This window comes from Musca autumnalis, unplaced genomic scaffold (genome assembly GCF_047663935.1).
Source record: "Musca autumnalis isolate F117 unplaced genomic scaffold, ASM4766393v1 scaffold_1, whole genome shotgun sequence".
Taxonomy (NCBI): Eukaryota; Metazoa; Arthropoda; class Insecta; order Diptera; family Muscidae; genus Musca; species Musca autumnalis.
Window position 1 is genome coordinate 247,149,319 of NW_027411644.1, and position 23,878 is coordinate 247,173,196.

At 36.0% G+C, this 23,878-nt stretch overlaps 1 protein-coding gene across 3 annotated transcripts in view; it reads right to left on the reverse strand.

Annotated features, from left to right (window-relative positions):
- Window positions 1-18,660, reverse strand: part of Cad99C (cadherin 99C) — a 463,896-nt gene extending 445,236 nt beyond the window's left edge. The window contains exon 1 of one of the 3 annotated variants that reach the window (XM_073960669.1): window positions 18,192-18,660. The gene's annotated coding sequence lies outside the window, so the exon portion shown is untranslated. Of the gene's footprint in view, window positions 1-17,226 lie in introns of all 3 variants that reach the window. The other 2 variants (XM_073960670.1, XM_073960671.1) reach the window with 2 other exon arrangements.
- Between the last annotated feature and the right edge of the window lie 5,218 nt (window positions 18,661-23,878).

Below are 23,878 nucleotides of genomic sequence, written 5' to 3' on the forward strand. Positions count from 1 at the left end.
AATTTTTTAAAAACACATTTAATGTTTTGAAATGATGATTTATATAGAAACGATTTTGTGAATTTAGTATTGCTAATCTTATGAAGAAATTCTAAATGTGGATTGAAACCAAGGTCTTTAATCACCTAACAACTGCCGATAAATATTATAAGAGCCCCGAATGATTCTTAATTGCAATGCCCGCTCTCCTCACTATCGTTCACCTGCTCCCAGTAGTATTTGAGAAAATCCGGTTAAGCATTGCACAATAACGATATGGTATATATTTAAGTTTACTTTGGTCACTATAGTTCACCGGCCTCAAAATAGTTCACTTGGGACATTATAGTTCTCCTCGGTTCACTGGCTCATAAACCAGGCTCACTCGCTTCGCATGGTTCACTACCGTTCGATATAGTTTCCCTTCATGTCACTATAGTTCACTTGGCTCACAACAGATCAAATGGCTCGCTATAGTTCACCTGGCTCACTAAAGTTCACCTGGCTCACTATAGTTCACCTGGCTCCACTATAGTTCACCTGGCTCACTATAGTTCACTTGGCTCACTATAGTTCACCTGGCTCACTATAGTTCACCTGGCTCACTATAGTTCACCTGGCTCACTATAGTTCACCTGGCTCACTGTAGTTCACCTGGCTCACTATAGTCCACATGGTTCACTATAGTTCATCTGGTTCACTATAATTCACCCGGTTAACTATAGTTCAACTAATTCATTATAGTTCACTTGGTTCACTGTACTTCACGTGGTCCACCATAGCTCACTATAGTTCACGACTGTTCACATGGCCTATTACTGTTCACATCCTTCAGAATAGCTCACCCGGTTCACTACAGTTCAACTGGTTCTCCTGGTGTGGTTCACTATAGATCACCTGGTTCGCTTTAGATCACTTCGTTCATTATAGTTCACTTCGTTCATTATAGTTCACATCGTTCACTAGAGTTCATTTTGCTCACTATAGTTCGCTTTGCTTACCATAGTTCACTTTGCTCACTATAGTTTACTTTGCTCACTATAGTTCCCTTTGCTCACTATAGTTCACCTGGCTCACTACAGTTCACCTGGCTCACTATAGTTCACTCTGATCACTATAGTTTGCTTACGCTTTGCTTACTATAGTTCACTTTGCTTACTATTGTTCACTTTGCTCTCACTATAGTTCACTTTGCTCTCACTATAGTTCACTTTGCTCCCACTATAGTTCATCTTGCTCGTTATAGGTTCACATTACTCTCTATAGTTCACCTGCTTCAATAAAGTTCACCTAGTTCAATCTAATTTACCTGCTTCAGTGGCTTACTAAATTCAATTGGCTCTCTATTGTGAACAGAATTATTTGACCTCCTTAGCATAATATTACCTACATTTCGACGATGTAACACGTGTCCATAGGTTATGACTTGGATCTCTATTTCACAAGCCATTCGGACTCGACGATAGGAAGGGGGACATATTTTATCCCAATTAATAAAGAAGACAGTATCAATATTTGAAATTGCCGTTTAAATTAAATTATGAAACGCAAACAGGTGGTTTTGACTCAACAGTTTACATACCTAAAACGAATGTGTCGACGAGCTGAGTCGATGTTGGTATGTGTGTCAGCCTGTCTGTCAATCTAAACATTAAAATCACGCTACAGAACACAATTTGAATGAAATCGTCAATGGAAATGGAGGTTCCAGAGAGAAAGAAGGTTACTCATGGTGATAGTCAAATAATTTTTAAGGGTCGGAATCGGCAAAACCCTTCTCCGTCCCTATTAATGGTATTTCAAAACCAAATTCTGTCTATGAAAGAAGAACATCTTATATTTGCATTGATGCAATGTAGGTTGAGCTAGGTTAAGTTCTGATATATATTCGCCTACCTGGTGATAGCATTTTCACTGCATCCAATGCAATATTGTACCAAAATTAGAACAACATTTGACCATATCATTAAAAACTTTTAATTTTGATATCAATGAAAGTACACAAGAAAGTTTTCATTTAATATCATCCTCTAGTCCACAAAAAAAAACGTATCAACCACCACACAACACCAAATATGTACTTAAATCCTATAATTTTCTTTTGGCCGAAAACAACACCAAACAAAACTCAAATCAAATCGTATAAAGTGAAAGGTTTTTCCTACCTCAACCTTTCTTCTTGTTGTTGTTTGCTTTATGTTTATGGTATTGCATATTCATAAACAACAAATCACCAATCAACCATACAAGATAAGTGCGATAAACACATTTTTAGGCAAAACACAAAACCCAAAAAACGTCAGTGAAATTCGCCTATTCTCCATATGACAAACACGAATATCCAACCAACGCATACCCCCCTTCCCCTTCGGTTTGTGGGCAATACCACAAATCATCAAATTAAGTCTTACCATAAAAAGCGTGGTTGTAGTTTCTTCTATGCAGTTGTTGTTGCTGCTGTTGCAAATGCTGCAAGCATTTTTTTCTTAGAAAAACGTTACTTTCATCTAACATTATAATTCGAAAAAAATGGCACAGTGTTTTCAAACTGGGATCAAATATTAAGGGCAGTGATTTTTTCTTTGGAAAATGTTTTTTTTATTTCTTGTCAGAGGTACTCTCCAAGAGAATGTATGTTCCAGTATTGCAAGAATCTACTAATTTTACCTATTTGGTTCCATAACATAAAGGAAAAATTTTATCGTAGTAAAAATTAGTAGTTTCTTGCAGGTTCAGGAACAGAGTAATACACAATTTCTAGAGTTGTGTAGTTCCGGAACGAAATAGTTCCAAGGAACTATTCCGGACAAGGAACTATTGGAACTATATAATGCTCTTGCGTTTATATAGTTCCGTTCGTTATTCTCGTTCCTTCAATTTAACACATACTTTGATCTTCTGTCGTTCGCTGCAACTTATTTATTTGCAGAGGTGTTCGGCTACAAATCAGAAGTTCGCATGATCAAATTCAACAGAGAGCGAAAAAAACGAAGTGTGTTTAAATTGAAAACAAATTCCATCTTAACTGTTCTAGTTGGAATAACTAATAATTTCGTGCGACATGTCCTTGTTAAAATAATGTGTTAGTTGGGGGTTTGGTAAGTAGTTACGACTACCAAAAATTACTATAAAAAGCCATTATTTTATAAGGATTTTTTTGCTGGATTTTCCACACAAATTTAACTTATCGATTATTATTTTAATATAGAACAATCTTCTTCATCAATAATCTATGAATTTGTGTTTTGGAGAGACAGTCTTTAAACATTATACCATTTAAGGCACAATGTGCCTTGCCACCTTCATCTCCACAAAAGACATCAACAATAACTGCAACATCATCATCTATCTACTCGGTTTAGTCACCATTGCCAGGGACCCTGCTACATGTTACTGTCTCTTGCTTTTTTTATCTTTCTCCACTTTATTTTGTTACTGAATGGTGAGCCTCAGCCCGTTTGTTGGGCTAACAGAACTGTCTGATACTGACAGAGAGACAGAGAGAAAAAGAAAATAGCCTTTTTATGTGTATTTGGTGTTTATCGGCGAAAATGTTGGCAGCCACCAACACCATGCTGATACTGCAGCAACCATGGATTATGGTGTGGCGTTGACGTTTTTGGGATTATGCGCGGCACGGCGCATGCAATTGACCTCATTTAATAAACGGCAAAAAGGCAAAGCAGTAAAAACTAACAACATCAATGCGACGACGACGGCGGCGACCACCTTCAATAACTTCAAAACCGTTGTTTTGTTATTTCTTTCTTCAGCATTTTTTTCTGTTTTTTTTTTTACTTAAAAGAAATGAAGGAAGAAATTCAAAAGAAAGCCTCTCCTTTGCCGCAATTGTTGTTGCAGGGTAATTGCAAGATTGCAAAGTGTTATAACGTTATTCTTCTTCTTCTGTTTTTCTTTGGTTTTGTGTTTTCCTTCATAGAGCCCCTGCTGTTGTTTGTAATAACGCAATTTTTACCTTGAACGGGGTCAAAACAGACATAAACATAAGCCAAGCTAGGAGAATAGTCGTACAAAAAGACATGCCAAATAATAGCCAAGTAAAACATAATCGATTTTAACCAAAAGCAACACAAAACTACTAAATGTGGGCGTATTTAGAGCGGATATTTTGAAATATATTGTGGCAAATTGGCAATGAAAATCTATCTATGAAGGCGAATTGTATCAAAGTTGTTTACCATCCACTTTGCTGTTTTCCGTTTTAAATTACTTGCGTTTGCTGCATTTGGCAAACATTTAATATCAAGTGGTGGCTAACTTCAATTAATTGGATACTATTGCACTCACTATCCGTTTGTTTGATAAATGGAGTACTTTTTCTCGATTAGAGCATGTTAAAGTAGCGGAAAAATTTAGGTTGTATTTAACGAGCTTTAGGTAATAAAATTATTAAGATGCTGTGCTCAGTTGTTTCTTTAAAAAATAATGTTGAACAATTTACTATTGTAGCTGTAGTAGACTTTCAGATAAAAATTAAAGTCAGTCCTTTGAAAATATCAGCAAAATCTTTGAATATTTCTAGAGAAATACAGAAGGAAATCTCCCTCAAAAATTGAAGGGATCGACGGATTAGAGTTGAAGTGTTAAATAACCTGTCAGAACCTCACTGAATCAGTAGTCTAAAAGTGTAGAAAACATACATATAAAAAACATTAAAAAACCTCAATGAACCCAACAATTTGTTCGGTAAGTTTACATCGTAGAACTCTCTCCTTGATCTACTGGAAGAAAATCCATTATGTTTTTGCAGATTAAACGAAACAAAAATTATCCTCTAATAGTTTGTATCAAGTGCATTAGATCCCCTTCATATCGCCAAAACCTTTTATATGGTTAAAATGTAGCCATTATTTTGACGAGGAATTCAAAACACACTATAAGCTACAGTGGGCGAGATAAACTGTAGTAAGAAAAGTGAACTATTGTGAGGTCGATGAACTATAGTGAGTAAAATGAACTATGGTGAGAAAAGTGAACTATAGTGAGTTACGTGAGATATTGTGAGCAAAGTGAAATTTAGGGAGCATTGTAATCCAATGTGAACTATAGTGAACAAAGTGAACTATAGTGAACAAAGTGAACTACAGTGAACAAAGTGAACTATAGTGAACAAAGTGAACTACAGTGAACAAAGTGAACTATAGTGAACGAAGTGAACTACAGTGAACAAAGTGAACTACAGTGAACAAAGTGAACTACAGTGAACAAAGTAAACTACAGTGAACAAAGTGAACTACAGTGAACAAAGTGAACTACAGTGAACAAAGGGAACTACAGTGAACAAAGTGAACTATAGTGAACAATGTGAACTATAGTGACCAAAGTGAACTATAGTTGACTATAGTGAACTATTATTAACTATAGTGAACAAAGTGATCTACAGTGAGCAAAGTGAACTATAATGAACAAAGTGAACTATAGCGAACAAAGTGAACTATAAAGAACAAAGTGAACTATAGTGAACTATAGTGAACAAAGTGAACTATAGTGAACAAAGTGAACTTTAGTGAAAAAAGTGAACAATAGTGAACATAGTGAACTATAGTGAACAAATTGAACTATAGTTCACCTGACACACTATAATGAGCAAAGTGAACTATAGTGAGCAAAGTGAACTAAAGTTAACGTGACACACTATAGGGAGCAAAGTGAAATATAGTGGGTGAACTAAAGTGAGCAAAGTGAACTACAATAAGCAGAGTGAACTATGTGAACTATAGTAAACAAATTTAACTATAGTGAGTAAAGTGAACCATAGCAAGCTAAGGGAACAAAACGAGCCAGTTAGACTATGGTGAACCATGCCAACTATAGTGGGAAGGTTAACTATAGTGACCCAGGTAAACAGTAGTGTGTCAGGTAAGCTAATTGAGCTATAGTGAGCAAATTGAATTGTAGTAAGCCACAGTAGTCACAGAGAATCGTAGTAGGACCGATGAGCTATTGTGAGTCACATGAAAAATAGGGAGGCATATGAATGTTTGTGAGCAAAAGCGATCCATGACAACTTGAACTTGGTTCAGGTGGACCGGTTCAAATGTAGTAAGAATGTGAACTGTAGTGATTCAAGTGAACTATTGTGGCTCAGGTGAAATACTGTGAGCCCTGTGATACAGTAGTGGGCCATGTTAGGCGAGGTAATCATAATGCGGAGTCTGAGCTAAGCGAGCCAAATGAATTATTGAGTTGAACTGCTTGGTTTATACTTTTGATCTGGTTAACTTTCTTTATTTTGTATTGCTCAATGCCATTGGCCTTTAATAATTACGGCAACAAGGATTTGCTGAAACGTTTTCTGTTTATACCATCAGCATTTATGATAACGACTCTTCAAAATAATGTTTTTTCTTGGCTTCAAATATGTTTGGACGAAATCCGTTTCAGGCAATTTGGAGTTGATTTAGCCATGTCCATCCGTCCGCCTGTCTGTCTGACTCCGAGCGCCCGATAACTCTAGAACGGATGGCTTAGATGAGGTTCCAATATGAACTCAATCAAATTTCGGAAAAGTTCGGATTAGGACCTGGTCTCAAATCGCCATGATTTTAGTTGTTGCAACTTGTATTAATCGCCCCCTATACGACGGTATAAGTTTAATGTGAGAAAATAGCCTGAAAGATGCAAAAAAACTCCTATGACACCGTGTGTAGTGGTTGCAGCGCAAGATAACTCTCGAACGGATTGTCCAAACTTAGTTTAAGTTCGAAAATAATCCATATCGGTCCACTCCTTCAGGTATGCACAAATGCCGCAAGTAAACTCGCCTAATGTAAATTGGGACTATAGTGACACAGGGGAACTGTGGCGAACTATGAGAACTATAGTAAACAAATTTAAGTATAGTGTGTAAAGTGATCCATAGTAAGCTGAGGGAACAAAACGAGCCAGTGGACTATGGTGAACCATGTTAACTATAGTGGGAAGGTTAACTATAGTGACCCAGGTAAACAGTAGTGTGTCAGGTGGGCTAATTGAACTACAGTGAGCAGAGTGAACTATGGTGAACAAAGTGAATTGTAGTAAGCCATAGTAGTCACAGAGAATCGTAGTAGGACATATGAGTTATTGTGCGTCACATGAAATATAGGGAGGCATATGAATGTTTGTGAGCAAAATTGATCCATGACAACTTTAACGTGGGTCAGGTGAAAGATGGTGGACCGGGTCAAATGTAGAAAGAAAGTAGTGATTCAAGTGAACTATAGTGATTGTAGTGAACTATTGGGGGTCAGGTGAAATACTGCGAGCCCTGTGATACAGTAGTGAGCCATGTTAGGCGAGGTCTGAGCTAAGCGAGCCAGATGGATTATTGAGTTGAACTATTAGCGCAAACAAACCAAAACAAATCGAATAAGATTTTCTTATATATTTGAATGGAACATTCTTAAAATGGTTATGGAAAATATTTTCTATACATATTCTTCCTTTTGAAAACGCATATTAAAAGTGGTTGTCTTTCAAGCTTGGTTTTTACTTTTGATCTGGGTAACTTTTTTTTATTTTGAAGTGATCAATGCCATTGGTCTTTAAGAATTACGACAACAAGGATTTGCTGAATATACCACCAGCATTTATGCTAACGACTCATCAAAATAATGTTTTTTTTTGCCCCATGTATGTTTGGACGAAATCCGTTTCAGACAATTTGGAGTCGATTTAGCCATGTCCAACCGTTCGTCTGTCTGTCTGGAGTGCCCGATAACTCTCGAACGGATGACTTAGATGAGGTTCCAGTATGAACTCAATCAAATTTCGGAAAAGTTCGGTTTAGAATAGGCCTGCTCACACACATACAAATACATTTTGTTATTGTGTTGGTTTTGAAATAAACAAATTTCAATGTTTTCATTTTGTCTCTGTAGACTGTGAGAAATATTATTATTAATATTTTTTTTTTATTTTATGTTTCAAAATTTAAAGTAGAAGAATTATTTTATTTTGACCAAATATGACTCTTGATGTTATAATTTGTTGCAAATCAAGTTCGTGACAAACCAAAGTGCGCTGACAAACCAAACACTCTAATTTGCCGTAATTATTTTCGGCAAATAAAAATTCGTATTCAGTATCTCCATTCATTTTTTCAGTGTACGCATATAAATTCATAGACAAAATCGAAAACGGAACCTTCCTCATTGAATGTTCAATAGAGACTGATTGGTAATTTTGAAGATATTCAAAACTAAAGCAAAAGCTCTCTTTTTAAATTGTGTGTGTGAGCAAATTGACACACACCGACAGGGGAAGTGCGCACTTTGAACAGCCTTGGTTTAGAACCTCTCGAACGGATTGTCCAAACTTAGTTTATGCGCGAAAATAATCTATATCGGTCCACTCCATCAGGTATGCAAAAATGTTCGGAAAAATTGTGCGCACGATAACTCTTGAAGGGAGTGACCGATTTGGTCCATATTTTACACATCCTAATATATCTACCAGGTTTGAATATGGACCATATTTGTCCACTCCTTCGGGTACCTCCCACACAAAATTTCGGATAAATTCACTCTAAGAACTGCTCTCGAATCACTTTGAATTCTGTTGAAGCAACTGTTTTTTCAGGGCCAAGTCCATACTTCTTGAGAAAACATCCCGGAATGTGTAAAAATCCTTATGGCACCATATGTAGTCGCTGGAGAGCGATTTGGTCCAAAATTAGGCCATCGTTATATTTTGTCCAAACTTAGTTTAAGTTCGAAGATTGGCAACAACTGCACAATATCTCATGAACGGGGCAATCAATTTGGTCCAAACTTTGGTTCTCCTAATGTTTTGTCCAAATGCAGTTTAATTTTTAAACGGCCGATATTGATATTCTCTTTAGGGTACCTCCCCCTCAAAAGTTCAACATTTGCGTCTAAGAGCAGTTTAGGATCTGTTCGAAGATTCTTTGGAAATGTATACCGATGCTGTTCCTGTTTACAGCCTTGTTATGTTTTCCGTGGACAAGTCCATGTTTCCTGGCATGCTGGTCCAAAAGTTATAGGATTACCCACTGAAATGACTAGTGAGCCCAATATATATCAAAAAGATATAACTCTCAAAATAACCCAGCAAAATAAATTGGAAGTAGTGCAATGTGGACTAGTTCTGTCACGGCATGTTTTGATGCAGTTCAAACGGAGTCATGAAAAAAGCAATCCAATTCCCAACCCCCCCCCCCCCCCCCACAATTTAACAGCATCCGGTAGTCCAAACGGAGTCGTGAAAAAGGCACTCCGTTCGCTACATTTAAATATATAAATGTACATAAATCAGTTTGTACATCTCTACAGGCAGCGGAATACATTTTCCAAAAAGAGATAAGAGTGTTAACATTTCCAAACATTTGTTAATACAAACTAAATAATATTTAATTTGTGAACATTTTTCCGGTAACTCACGAGAAGAAAATTTCCGAATGGAGTGCTGTTGGAGTACATGTCGAAATCTTAACTGGTGATGGGAAGACAACCCATTTAGCAGATGAATCAAAACAGTTAGCTTGGATTAAATGGAGAGCAGAGGAAACACGCATGTTTGCGGGGAATTTTCACCATTTGTGTAATAATGTTCTTAATATTTTTGTTTTACACAAATAATGCATTTTATTTGTTCTGGCATATTTTGTAATGGCTTGCACAATTTCCGCAGAATGCCTGTATCAAAACACGTGCTTTGGACTGCCTCCTACCCCAAAGGGTTAGTTAAAATGCAATGCCAAAGGGTCAGTTAAAATGCAGTGCCAGAGGGTCAGTTAAAATGCAGTGCCAAAGCGTCAGTTAAAATGCAGTGCTATGGAGTGCCTCTTTCCGTAGTCACGCTCTTGTAAAAATCATGAGTGAAAATTCATAATTTGATGCACTTCCAGATCACTTGTACATATCATTTAACTGCCTCTTTGGAGGCATACTTTTTGCTGGGAAGATACACTTCCTTAATGGACAATGTAGGTCCATTCCTTTAAGTATCTCCTCCGCGACACTTTTAAACTTTAATCCTAATCCACATTTTTGTCGACAAGTTCAAATGTCCAAAAAGGGCCACAAAATTCTGAAAAGACCCTAATTCGATTCCCCGGCTAGGCAACATCAAATTTTCAACGGTGGCATTTGTTTTTAATTGTATTAGTGGCAAAATTTTGACATTGTTTACCAAGGGCTAAGGAAGACTGTTGTTTAGGAACTCGCCACAGACCCTCATCAATTCTCTTGCTAATTACACATTTTATCAATATTTACGACGAGTGAAATCTTCAAATTTAGACTTTATCGCTTTTTAATCAACATGAATAATAAACATTATTTGTCAATATGACTATTTACCACGATCTTGCTGCAAAGTATACATTTCATTTTCAATAAATGTGATTATTTTGGTTAGAGCTTCCCTTCAACCAACCGTTGATCTGATCATAATATTTGACAAATTTTTATCACTTCATAGATTATCAAGCTTCAAATATTTTTCACACTATTGAATTTTGCCACAAAACTGCTAATTGATATCACATAGTATATTTTCTAATAGAAAAACATATTGCTTTTTAAATACATACATACATACATATCTATAAATAACAAGTTCAATATATCGAATCAATTTTCTCTTTAAAACTCATACATGTATGTATGTATGTGTACATACATACATATATACAAAAAATGATATGATGTTATTTAAGTTGTCCAATACTCCAATTCTTCTTCATAATTTGTACCGGAAATTTAATATTTTCCAATAACAATTTGAATGTGAAAGGCACGTTCTAGGTGATATTTTCCCGATATGTTAATCAAATTGTTTGCTTGTATTTTGTGAACAATATGAATGAATAAAGAAAGTAATATCGAAGTCTTCTTGGTCTTTCGAAAATGCACGACGATATAGGTTGACAGATATAAGTTGGGTCCGATGTGAGCGTAGGTGCGACCAAGTAATTTATTTAAGACAGAAAGAGAGTAAAAATAAAAACAATACACTCCACGTCAGTAGAATAGAACACCTAAATTGTTGTTAATGTTAGCTTATATATCCCAAAACGAATGAATCTACAATTTTAATATTGAAGGGATTTAAAGTCTATGATGTTCCGTATTAAACACACAAAAAAATTCGGCGTTAATATTTCAAAAATTCGCGAAAATAAAGTGACTGTTCTATCCTGATGACCAAAAATAAATGCATATTTTTCATAGTACTATCGGCAAATTGATCAGAAAATCATTTCGCGAAGAGGTAGAAACATAATTTTTTCTGTGTGTTATACGGCAGATCATAGACTTTAAATCCCTACAAGATTAAAAATGTAGATTCAAACGCTTCGGGATAAATACGTTAACATTAATAGAAATTTCGGTGTTCTATTCTACTGACGTGGAGTATATATTGATAATATTTAACTTTTTCTATAACTTAAATTATCTACAAGTTTACGTTTTTATTGCAAATTAACACCAAGAACATTGATTTGTATCACATATTAAGTGAAGTTTTTAGACTTTAATAAAGCAATTTTTTAATCCATTTTAAAAGTATTTCTGTTTTTTTGCTATTCATACGCTTCACATACATATAAATGCGCATGGTAACGGCTTCTGAGCTAGTATTCTTTTTATTAATTTATTCATATTTTCCTCCTATACACAGTTTGCCATTTTTAATAAATCATTAATTCACACAACTTTCCACAAATCATCACTCTATTGTGTATTTTTCATTTAAATTCGTATATTTATTTGAATAGAGATTTCTTTAACGTTTCATTAAATTAGCTTTTTTAATATGAAATGGCATTTTTATCCAGTGGCGAAATTTCACATGCAAAAAAAAAACATAATTTATATGATGAAGATAGAAACATTTACCCATTCTCTGTGTATATTTGCAATAAACCGTTGAAATGTTTTAAGAACACAAACAAATAATTAAGAGAAATTTCTTTATTGGTTACGGTATCTTGGCTCTATTTATAACGTACGTTTTTATGTGGATATTTTGTCATATTTATTTTTGTTAAGTTAGCGTGAATGTTGTATTTATTTATAAAAATTCACATGTGCATATTTTCACACAAATCAAAATATGTTTTGTTATGTTGCAAATTTGTAAAGGTTTTTTTTCACAATTTCACACATTTCCTTAATTTCATTTGTTTAGATGATTTTTATACAGTGGCAAAAAATTATCAACGTTATGGACATTGACGCAAATTAAATTATTGTTACTGATGATGCTATTGTTTTTAGCTACAAACCGCAAAAATAGCAATAATCGTTACTCTTTATGTCTTTATTATTGTGTTATTGTTTTATTTTTTAAAATGTTGAATATATGTTTTTTGTTTTATAACACTAATTTTTTGAGCTGTATAGTTTTTAATTTTTCAAACTTTTTTTTTCGGAAAAAAAAACTCTATGAATCAAGCTCTTATGTTCAAAATTTATTTAGAAGTTAATGCACATTTATTACTAAGTTATTAGAAACTTCAAAACTTGTATCACCTTTGAACTTAATTTCTCAAATGTTTATATACAATTGTTGCACTTGCAATTATAACACTTTTATTCATTTTCTTTATTTTCACAATTTAATTAATTTTATGTTTGATTTGTGACTATCATATTTTATGTCTTTGTTCAATATAATTTTTCTTCATATTCCATACCGGAAATTTGTTATATTCATATTGAAGAAATTTGTTAGTAACAGGTTGGGGTTAACAAAAACACGTTTTGTTGATATTTTTGTTCTTCTTCTTTAAAATCTTATTCGATTGCTTTAATATTCTGGATAATAATAACCAAAGAATTTAGTATCAAACTTAAGTATAATGCGTAGGCGCGATCACTGCACACAAAAGAAGATAATAAAACTGAAACTGATAATATTAAAAAAAAAAAAGTTTTTAATGCGTGGATAAAATGTTAAATTTTTAACAAAAGATTCTTTGTTGCTTTTTTATATTGATATACATTATTGCATTATCTTCACCAATTAAATGCACTTATAATATATTTTTGGGGTTCGTTTCCATGTTCATGCATTTATATAATAACCCAGCAAAATAAATTGGAAGTAGTGCAATGTGGACTAGTTCTGTCACGGCATGTTTTGATGCAGTTCAACCGGAGGCGTGAAAAAGGCACTCCAGTCCTCACATTTTAACCGCATTTGGATGCAATCCAAAGAATCACATCCACTTGTCACATTTTAACAACATCCGGATGCAGTTCAGCGGAGTCGTGAAAAAGGCACTCCAATTCCTCATAATTTAACAGCATCCGGATGCAGTCCAAACGGAGTCGTGAAAAAGGCACTCCGTTCGCTACATATTATTAGCAGTTGTTAGAGATCCCTACCTGTACATAAATCAGTTTGTACATCTCTACAGGCAGCGGTATACATTTTCCAATAAGAGAAAAGCGTGTTAACATTTTCAAACATTTGTTAATACAAACTAAATAATATTTCATTTTTGAACATTTTTCCGGTAACTCAAGAGAAGAAAATTTCCGAATGGGAGTGCTGTTGGAGTACATGTCGAAACCTTAACTGGTGATGGGAAGACAACCCATTTAGCAAATGAACAGTTCAGCTTGGAACAAATGGAGAGCCGTGGAAACACGCATGTTTGCGATTGAATTCAATGGAGGATTTTCATAATTTGTGTTAATGTAATAAAGTTCTTAATATTTTTGTTTTACACAAATAATGCATTTTATTTGTTCTGGTATATTTTGTAATGGCGTGCACAATTTCCGCAGAATGCCTCTATCAAAACACGTGCTTTGGACTGCCTCCTATTCTACCCCAAAGGGTTAGTTAAAATGCAATGCCAAAGGGTCAGTTAAAATGCAGTGCCAGAGGGGCAGTTAAAATGCAGTGCAATGGAGTGCCTCTTTCCGTAGTCACGCTCTTGTAAAAATCATGAGTGAAAATGCATAATTTGATGCACTTCCAGATCACTTGTACATATAATTTAACTGCCTCTTTGGATCAAACTTTTTGCTAACATATTTGGTATTTGGTCTAATTTCATTACCAAGCTCTCCTCTTTTCGAATATGTCCAACAAAAACAGAAATATCCGCATTGGAAATAAAATTCTACAAATTGGAATATCTGAGCTTATTTTCCCATATCTCCAGTACTTGACCACTTTTGGAAATGTAATTGGGATCAATCAAGTTCCGAATATCTTGATTGTTCTAGGGCACATTTGTTGAAATACACCAAACCAAAGCTGGTATGTCAACCTACATTGCGTCACTTTAAATGTGTTTTTTTCTTTTTCCATTAATAGGCTTTGATTATGGAATACCTCAATAAGAAGCGGAGATATTAGCTTAAGAATATTATATTCTGAATTATATAATAATATTCGAGCATGGGGGTGCCACATCAAAATTGCATCTCCATTATTGACAACCTACTCCAACCTACTATGCATCCTTGTAAAGGTGAGATTTTCTACTTGTATTGTCAAACTTTGTTTTTAGAGGGCCGCCAGCCAAAACTGTGGAATTCGCCATTAAAATTGAAATCCCAAAAATGAAAAGTTGGACTGGGATTTGTGTTTTTTTTTGTCCACCTACGCCAACCTACTTTGCATTGTTGTAAAGGAGAAGTTTTCCACTTCAATTATCGGGCTTTGCTTTTGGTATACTCTTAATAGATGCATAGATATTCGCATTAAAATAAAACCTTCACTTTTTCTCCACAGACGTTGTTTGCCCATTCCCCTGAATATGATCGGACCATCAGCAAAACCAATAGGCTTCTTCCCAAAGTGGAATAATTATTTTCCTTGAGTTTATGAAAGCACTAACCTCCACCGCCGCGGTGACCCTCACAAAACAGTGTCTTGTATAAACAACTTAAATTTTCCGAATAAAATTTGTATCCACATTTCGGACCGAAATATGATATGATAAGGGACCAGGAAACACAAAAAATCTGGCGGTAGCGTTACATGGGGGCTATATTTAATCGTGGATCTGTACCACTGTAGGAATGTTTTATATATATACACAGTAGGAATTTTTATACACCTTGCCAAGACTAAACACCAAATTTCAGCACTTTCGGTGTGATAATGCGGCTAAAACCTTAAATATTTCGAAAATCGGGAGGAGGCTAAATGAAAACGTGGCCCTATCGCAAGATTTTTCCGGTAGAAAGTGTAATGCTACCAAAGAAAGCTCAATACAAAATTGAAGGCATTTCGATGTGATAATTAGGCCAAAAAAAAAAACCCTGAAAATATCGAAAATCGTAAGGTACAGTTCTATGGGGAACCGTGGACCTGTATTGCCAAACTCCTGGGTGAAATTTTTTAGATACAAAGAATATTGAATACCAATTTCAGAAACTTTGGTAAGATAATGATGCTAAATGCTTCAAAATACCGAAAATAGGGTGATACCGTTCTATGGGGGTCAACTTGGACCGATATATCCCATTTCCAACACCAATGCTCTGTCTTAAATATTATGAGATGTATCCTTATTTCAACAGACAAACGCACGGATATACGGTTATTGTTATTTTGACTTAAAATTTTATGCTGATCAAGAATATTTACTTTCTAGGATTTCCGACGAGTTACAAGCGGAATCACAAAGTTAACTATACCCTCCATATTATGTTGAAGGGCATAATTAATGATATTTTCTATTTTACATCACCATGTATGCCTAAACTCGATTTTTATACCCTCTGCCTTTGGTCTATACACTTGAATATGGCTAAAAGGTGCCTCATCAACATAATGGCTTTAGACCCCAAATATCCTTGGATGAAATCAGTTTTAGACAATTTGGAGTCGATGTAGCCATGTCTGTCCGTCCGCATGGCTGGAGCGCAAATATTTTGTCCAAACTTAGTTTAAGTTCAAAGATGAGCCATATCTGTCCACTCCTTCCGGTACCTCCCCCACGAAAGTTCAAAATTTTTCGCTTAAATGGTGCGCACGATAACTTTCGAAGGCAGTAACCGATACATAATTTGCACATCGTAATATTTCTGCGAGACATTGATCAGTTTAGGTTATGGACTATATCGATCTCCTTCGGGTTCCTCCCGCACAAAATTTCGGTTATGTTCAGTTTAGGGCCTCTTCTCGAAACTCTTCGATCTTCATTGTAACATATCTTATTCGCTGCCCCCAATTACGACGGTACAAGTTTTATAAGGAGCAAGTCCATAGTCTTGAGAAAATAGCCCGAAAGGTGAAAAACCCCTACAGCACCATGTGTAGTGGCTGGAGCGCACGAACTGATCAACTGATTTGGTTCAATATTTGGCTTTCGTAATATTTTGTCCAAACTTAGTTTAAGTTCGAAGATGGGCAATATCGGTCCACAATTTCCGGTACCTCCCCCACAAGAGTGCAAAACTGTTCACTAGAATATTACGCGCGATTATCTTCAAGGGAACAACCGATGTTGTCCAAACTTTAGATCTGCTTCCAGATTTGTCCAAATTTAGTTTAATTTCGAAAAATAAAAGTTCAACATTTTTGTGTAAGTGCAGTTTACGTTCTGTGGAAAGATCCTAGAGGAATTTATACCAATGTGGTCCATGCTTCCTGACATAGTGGTTCAAAAGCTATAAAGGCCTGCGTACATAAGCTGCCTTGCCTGCTTACCTTGCTTACTTCTGATAAAAGAATAAAAAAGAAAAGGGCAACCCAGTTCGAAATTTCCTCGGCCTTCTTCATTCTTTTATTTTTATTATGTCAAAAATGAAGCAGGAAAGCAAGGCAATCAGGCAGAGCAGCTTATGTACGCAGGCCTTAAGTTATACGTTGACGAACTGAAATGACTGTTGGTTGCGATATCTATCGAAAATAAATTACGCGCAGAATAAGATCTACTTCCTAAATGGCCAATGCCGATGAATTCCTTCAGGTACCTTCTCCGCAGCACTTTTGAGCTTTAATCCAAATACATATTCATGAAAAATGAGTGTTTTGGTCTGAACAACTAGGGATAACACCTTAAGTTCGTCTTTAAGAATATGTTTCTTTGAATATGCAAATACCAAGTCCTATACGGGGAGTCACTGTGGTAAGCACGTCAATCTTGCACTCAGGAGGTCTGCGGTTCAATCCCTGACCAGAACATCAAAATTTTCGCCCGTGGCATATCCGCTCAGAGTAATGCTTACATTTCCTTAGTATTTCAGCCATGAAAAACTTCTCTACAAACCGTTCAGACTCGGCAATAAAAAGTAAGTCCCTTACCATTGATGTAATATGAACCGGCGTGCAGTCGTTAATATAAGAGAAGTTTCCCTTGTCCCTACGTGAATGTTGTGGGAATGTTGTTCTGTTTAATACGGCGTGAGTAAGGAATAAATCAAATAAAAATTATTTATCAATGAAAATAGATCTGTAGTAGTAGTTTAGCAGAAGATAGCTCCTGCCGTAACAACGGATGATATTTCCATTTTTATTTACTCCATGTAATCCAAATATGTAGTTTCGGTTAAAATGATGTATTCCATAAGAATTGATAACATTTTATAATATTTCAGAATTTCTTTTTTTATTCAATTCATTTATATATTAGTTTCGAAAATTTGCACAGTTTAGTATATTTAATTTTACATCACACGTTTTTATACATTTGTATACAATCATTTAATTTCTATGTCACATTTATTTATACATATTTGTAAACAATTATTAAATTATTTTGTTTGCTATTTTCTAAATTTTTCATAATATTTCTTTTATTTTCATTTATTTTTTTTTATTTATAGACTTCTATTGTATAATATATTTTTTTCAAAATCTTCCATAGATTTTATTTGTATTATGTTTCGAAATTTTTTATATAATTTTTCTTAAAATTTTAATTAACACCTTACATTTTTCTATTGATAATAAAACTCACTTTAACATGTAAATTTAATTAACACCTACGACATGCACCTGTCGTTGTTCGTTGGTTATATTATTCACCCGGAAAACATAGATAAATATTGGGCGCTTAATGTGTTGTAAGTATTCAAATTGCAATTTTTTAATGCGCATGCGCAAATGTTTCACTAATAACTACACACACATACAATCATACACATAAACACGAAACGAAACATAGAGTTTAGGCGTTTTCTTTCTCAGTTAAGCAGATATACAAGCTGACTGACTACAATTGCTGTTTGGTCAATTAAAATCAACCGCTATGGACGCTATGAACATACCAAAAACTATGCAAGTGATAGCGCAAACAAATACGGCTATGCTGATGACGATGTTGGAGATTAACGCGAAGAAGGCGAAGAGAAACAACTTCTGCTTCTTCTTGCTAACAAACAAAACAAACCGTCGGCGTCAGAAAAAAATATCGTACGTATCGAACGAACGTTAATATTGCGGCAACACGTTAATACGCCTCAATAGTTCGCTGTAAACTGAAATGCCAGCATAACAGAGCAACAAGTGGGAGCCCCCAATAAAGCCACAAAAACATTGCTGAGCTGAGCAAAGCAATTCAATACAGACTTGTCGGCAAACAACAGCAGCAACAATGGCAAAAGGTAACCAAAACTATGGCCGAAGAGATGAAGAACGGCAATGAGGTTGAAAGAATAAACCACCGACAACAACAAGAAACACACACAAGACAAGAAGTGGTCAGAACCAGTTTTTTTAGTTTTAACATTTAAACTGTGGTTGGATCGGTGCAGGTGTAATTTGAGCAACACACGGTGAATTCAATTAATAGAGAGAAAAAAGAGATAGATCAGCGTGAGAGTAAAATTGAAGTTTACATTAACATTGAAACGGTATGAAACGGTTAACAGTGTTATGTTGTTAACACTCGGCAAATAGCTCAATGGAATTTTTAAAATAATAAAACCGGTCCTTCGATACTTTGCAACTTATGGCCACAAAAAAGATTGTATTTTTCACCCGTTACTTGCATTATTTCTCTGCTATTGTTTTACAGTCCAGGCGAACAGTTTGCCACAGAGAGTATGCCTAAATAGAGTTGTTGTCGATCAACATTGCAGTAGGAAACATTCATTTTCAGTTAACAGTTTTCCCATTGTCTTTGGTGTGTTCACTCATTTATTTAAGCCATGACGGAATGAAAATCGAAAATGCATTGTCTTAGATCAGTTACAACAGCTGAATTCTAACAAATTATTTTGAAATGTTATATTTTTCTACACAGAATGCAACACAACATTCTCATCTCAATTAGCAAGTGAATAACGTGTGAATGAACCAACCGGATATTCTATGTTGTTTTTTTATTTTTGAAGAATTATGACTTGTAGAAATAGATTGAAGAGTATATGTATTCATCCACTTGTTTGCGCCATCTATTCTTTGGCCTGCCAATTCTGCGTGCACCGCCATGTGGCTGGAATTTATACGCCTTTTTAGCGGGTTCATCATCGCTCATTCTTATTATATGGCCTAGCCAACGCAATCGCTGCATCTGGATACGTTTAACTACATTGATGTCATTGTATAGAAGATACACTGTCAACGCAGATCGGTCCGTAGATCTTTCGAAGAATTTTTCTCACAAACACGCCAAGCACTGCCTTATCTGCTTGCGCAAGTACCCAGGCTTCGGAACCATACATCAGCACGGGTAGTATCAGTGTTTCGTAAAGCGTTATTTTTGTTTGACGAGTTGTGGCTTTGTTTTTAAAGTGCTTGCTTAAGGCAATGTAGCATCTGATGGCCAATACAATTCTTCTTTTTATTTCACAACTGATGTCGTTTGTTGTGTTTACGGCGGTGCCGAGGTATACGAAGTCTTTTACTACCTCAAAATTATAGGAACCAACTTCAACAGTTGGTCCGATCTCTCGCCGTTTACCGCCAGACCCACTTTAGCAGATTCTCCTTCGACCTTCATAAAGGTATCGGTTACTTCTTTTACTGATCGTCCCATGATGTCTATATAATAAGCATAAGCAAAGGTGGTAGGTGTCGATCTGCATCTCTTAAGTCTTCTCCAGGATTTGCCCAGAGTAAATATCTGGTCAATTGTGGACTTGCCAGGTCTAAAGCCGCATTGGTATGGTCCAATTATTTCGTTGACCATGGGCTTTAGTCGTTCGCACAATATCCCTGACACTATCTTGTAGGCGATAGCGAGAAGACTTATGCCCCTATAGTTGGAGCATAAAGTCTTATCTACTTTCTTATGGACGGGAATCGTCGGGTATGCGTTCTTCCTGCCAGATGGAGTTTACTAGCTGATGCATACACCTTATCAGCGTGTCGCCTCCGGTTTTAAACAGCTCGGCTGGTAGGCCATCAGCTCCTGCTGCCTTATTATTCTTCAGCCGGTTTATTGCTGTCTGTATCTCATCTTGGCCTGGTGGTATACATTCAATACCATCTTCTGGGATTGGATCTGTAGTATCTTCGTCGACTTCGCTACTAATGGATACCAACAGTTTGGAAAAATTTTCTTTCCATATCCTTTGCACACTATCTGTTTCAGTTACCAGATTACCTTGCTGGTCTCTACAGGAGGATGTGCCAGTTCCAAAGCCATCAGTTTGATGTTTCACTCTTTGGTAGAATTTCCGGACTTTATTCTGTCTCATGTACATCTCGATTTGTTCACACTCCCGCTTGTCCATCTCTCTCTTTTTCTTGCGGAAAAGACGTTTCTCCTCTCTCCTGTTCTCCCGATACCTGTCTCGTGCGCTACGCGTTGCTACTGATTGTAAAGTAGCCCTATATGCCGCATTTTTCTCTTCGGTAGCAGCACGACACTCCTGGTCATACCATGGATTCCTTGGTGTAGGTCTCTGGTATCCAAGTACTGATTTTGCGGCTGTTTGCATGGAGTGGGGAATGTTTGCCATTGTCCTGATATGTTATCGGGACGAGGAGTGCTTTGATTAAGCTGTTGGGCCAGTTGAGTGGAATATGCTGTCGCTATCTGTTGTGATTGCAGCTTACCGATGTCCAACCTCCGTGTTGTGTTTGTTCGCACTTTGTTTGCTACGTTTAATCTGGTACGTAACTTTGCTGCAACAAGGTAGTGGTCCGAGTCTATGTTTGCACCTCGGAACGATCGTACATCCAACACGCTTGATGCATGTCTTCCATCTATCACAACGTGATCAATTTGATTTCTTGTTCTTTGATCTGGCGACAGCCAGGTGCCCTTATGGATATCGAGATGCTTAAATCTGGTACCGCTAACTACCATTTTTCTTCAGCTGCAAAGTCTGGCAGCCTCATACCATTGTCAGATGTTTCACTGTGGAGACTGAATTTCCCGACTGTTGGGCCAAAGATATTCTCCTTTCCAATTTTGGCATTAAAATCGCCTAGTATAAATTTAATATCATGGGCAGGGCAACGGTCATAAGTTTATTCTAACCGCTCGTAAAATATATCTTTGGTCTGTTCGTCCTTGTCTTCAGTGGAAGCATGAACGCAAATAAAGCTGATGTTGAAGAATTTTGCTTTTAGTCGAATTGCAGCGAGTCTTTCATTCACTGGGTGAAGCTGGAGACCAGATGTTTTAACCTCCGACCAACTACAAATCCGGAACCAAACTCATGCTTTGTGTCATGGCAAATATGATACAGTGCGTCACCTTTAGGTGTTGTTGTGACGCCTTTTCCGTTCCATCGTATTTCCTGTATGGCAGTAATGTCGCATTGTACTTTTCAGGTACATCTGCCAATGCGTAAACTGCACTTTCTCTATAAAGAGTGCGAATATTCCAGGTGCAGATTCGCAGATTATGGTCCTTAAAACGTTTGCGGGGGTCGTCAACCTTTGAGGGTTTTGTTTTTATTTTCTTTCGTTTTCATAGTAGGCTGTCTTTTCTAGGGAGGGTTACTAACCCAACGCCCAAACCCAAGTTTTTAACGTTCTTATGGGTGAACGCGCGGCACATGTTAGCTCACTACCTTTAACGGGAGGTCAGTGTCCACTTGAGATGAAAGAGGGACCAAGATAAATCCTGGGCTTTGCCATGATGTTCCTTGGTATCTTCCATCCCCTACGTCACCTTCATCGATCATTTTTTTAAATATTAGGTTTTAAGGAAATGGCGGAGCCAATAATAAAAAATTTAAATTTTCGGCTTAAAAACTAGCGGTTTTTGGTCATAAAACGTGAAAAAAAATAACAATAAAATCGATCGATGAAGGACTAATTTTTGATGTTCTTGATAAGACCACAAAATTATATGACAATCGGTTTCGTAGTTTTTGAGTTTCAAAATGTCATTTCGAGAAAAACACGTCTTATGTTTCTATGCTACATACGAGTCAGAGTGAAATTTTTCCTTACAACATATTTTAGACAATTTTGTTCCGATCGATTTCTAAGGTTTACCACATAATCTATGCTGCTTATACTTCAAATAAATAGTTCAATATTTTTTTCGATTTTCTGAAATTTACTAGTAGCCCCTTAATAAGCTCACCAAAACATATGAAGATCGGTCCATTCGTTTTCGAGCTACCGTTGGCACCGACTTCAAAATGACATTTCGAAAAAACGTGTTTTATGTTGCGTATCTATACACAAAAGACAACGGTTTCTTCAATTTGAACGGTAATATCTCAGCCAGTTTTGTTTCGATCGACTCTTTTTCAAAAAAAGCTAATATTTTTTTTTCAATTTTTTTAAAGTCACCAAAACTTTCAAGGAAGATGCATGATCGTATAGTGTTTACCTGGTGAATGTTATGGTCAACAATTCTGTGGAAATTATTCAAATGTTATTTTTGTTTCTGAAGGACACATTACGAAAACCAACTCTTGACCTTGGCCTAAATGCAGATTACATCAATGTAGAGGTAAGATAACGAAACTACTGTAACATTTAAGTGGGTTCCTTTAGTATGTAGATTTGTTTGTAAAGAACTACATTTACCTCCCATGCTACAAAATATCGCATTCATGATAGAACAGTTTTCAAATCATGATAGATTTTTTTTTTTAAATTGATTGATTTTAAATTACAATAATGTGCATGGTTATAATGTGTTTGTGCTACAGTTGATCAACAGTAAAGTAATGCCTCGAAATATTGGTAGTTTTTTCATTGGTCCATTTGTAACGACGAAAGTCGCTACACTCGTTTTCGTCTACACCGAATGTAAATGCTTTATTTATGTCCTAACTTAATTAACCACCCTTCATAGTTGTTTTCAAAGTTAAGTCAAGTGTAAACCGTTATGTTCGCCACCACCAACAAGAGCCTTAAATAAATTATTTATTAGGTGATAGGTACTACGTGGTTTTTCCTATAAAAGGACTTTTAAGAGCCATCAGTCGACGAAGAATTGAACAATATACCAGAAGTATGCAGTGAGCGAATTAAATCCTAGTATCCAGACAAATACACCAGATGAATCATAGTGGTTATTTATCCTTTACAGAGCCGCGTTAACCTAAGTAGTGTCTGCCACTCTTAGACATACCTCGTGTCAACCTAAGAAGTGTCCGTAACTCTTGGCCTCCCTCGTGTCGATCTAAGAAGTGTCCGTACCACCGTGACAAGCCTAAGTTGTGTCCGTAACTCTTAGGTCTCCCTTCTTAATACCCACCTGACCGTCGTGACTAGCTTAACTTTTGCCCGTAACTCTTAGGTCTCATTTATAAAACAATCCTCTGACCGCAGGATTGCCGCTACAAGTGGTGTCCGTAACCCTTAGGTTTTCCCTTCTTCAACCCTATGAACAATATAGTGTATTTTAAAAATCTGAAAATATATATTGTTGTTTCAACCATATATTTTTTATCAGGATGCATAATGACGCAAAATATATTGTTGCAACAATGATACAAATTTTCAGAATTTTAAAATTTTGTTCTTAGAATATGATTTGTTTTTCTGTTTGTAACACATCGAACTAATCTTTTGCGACCATATAAAGTATATG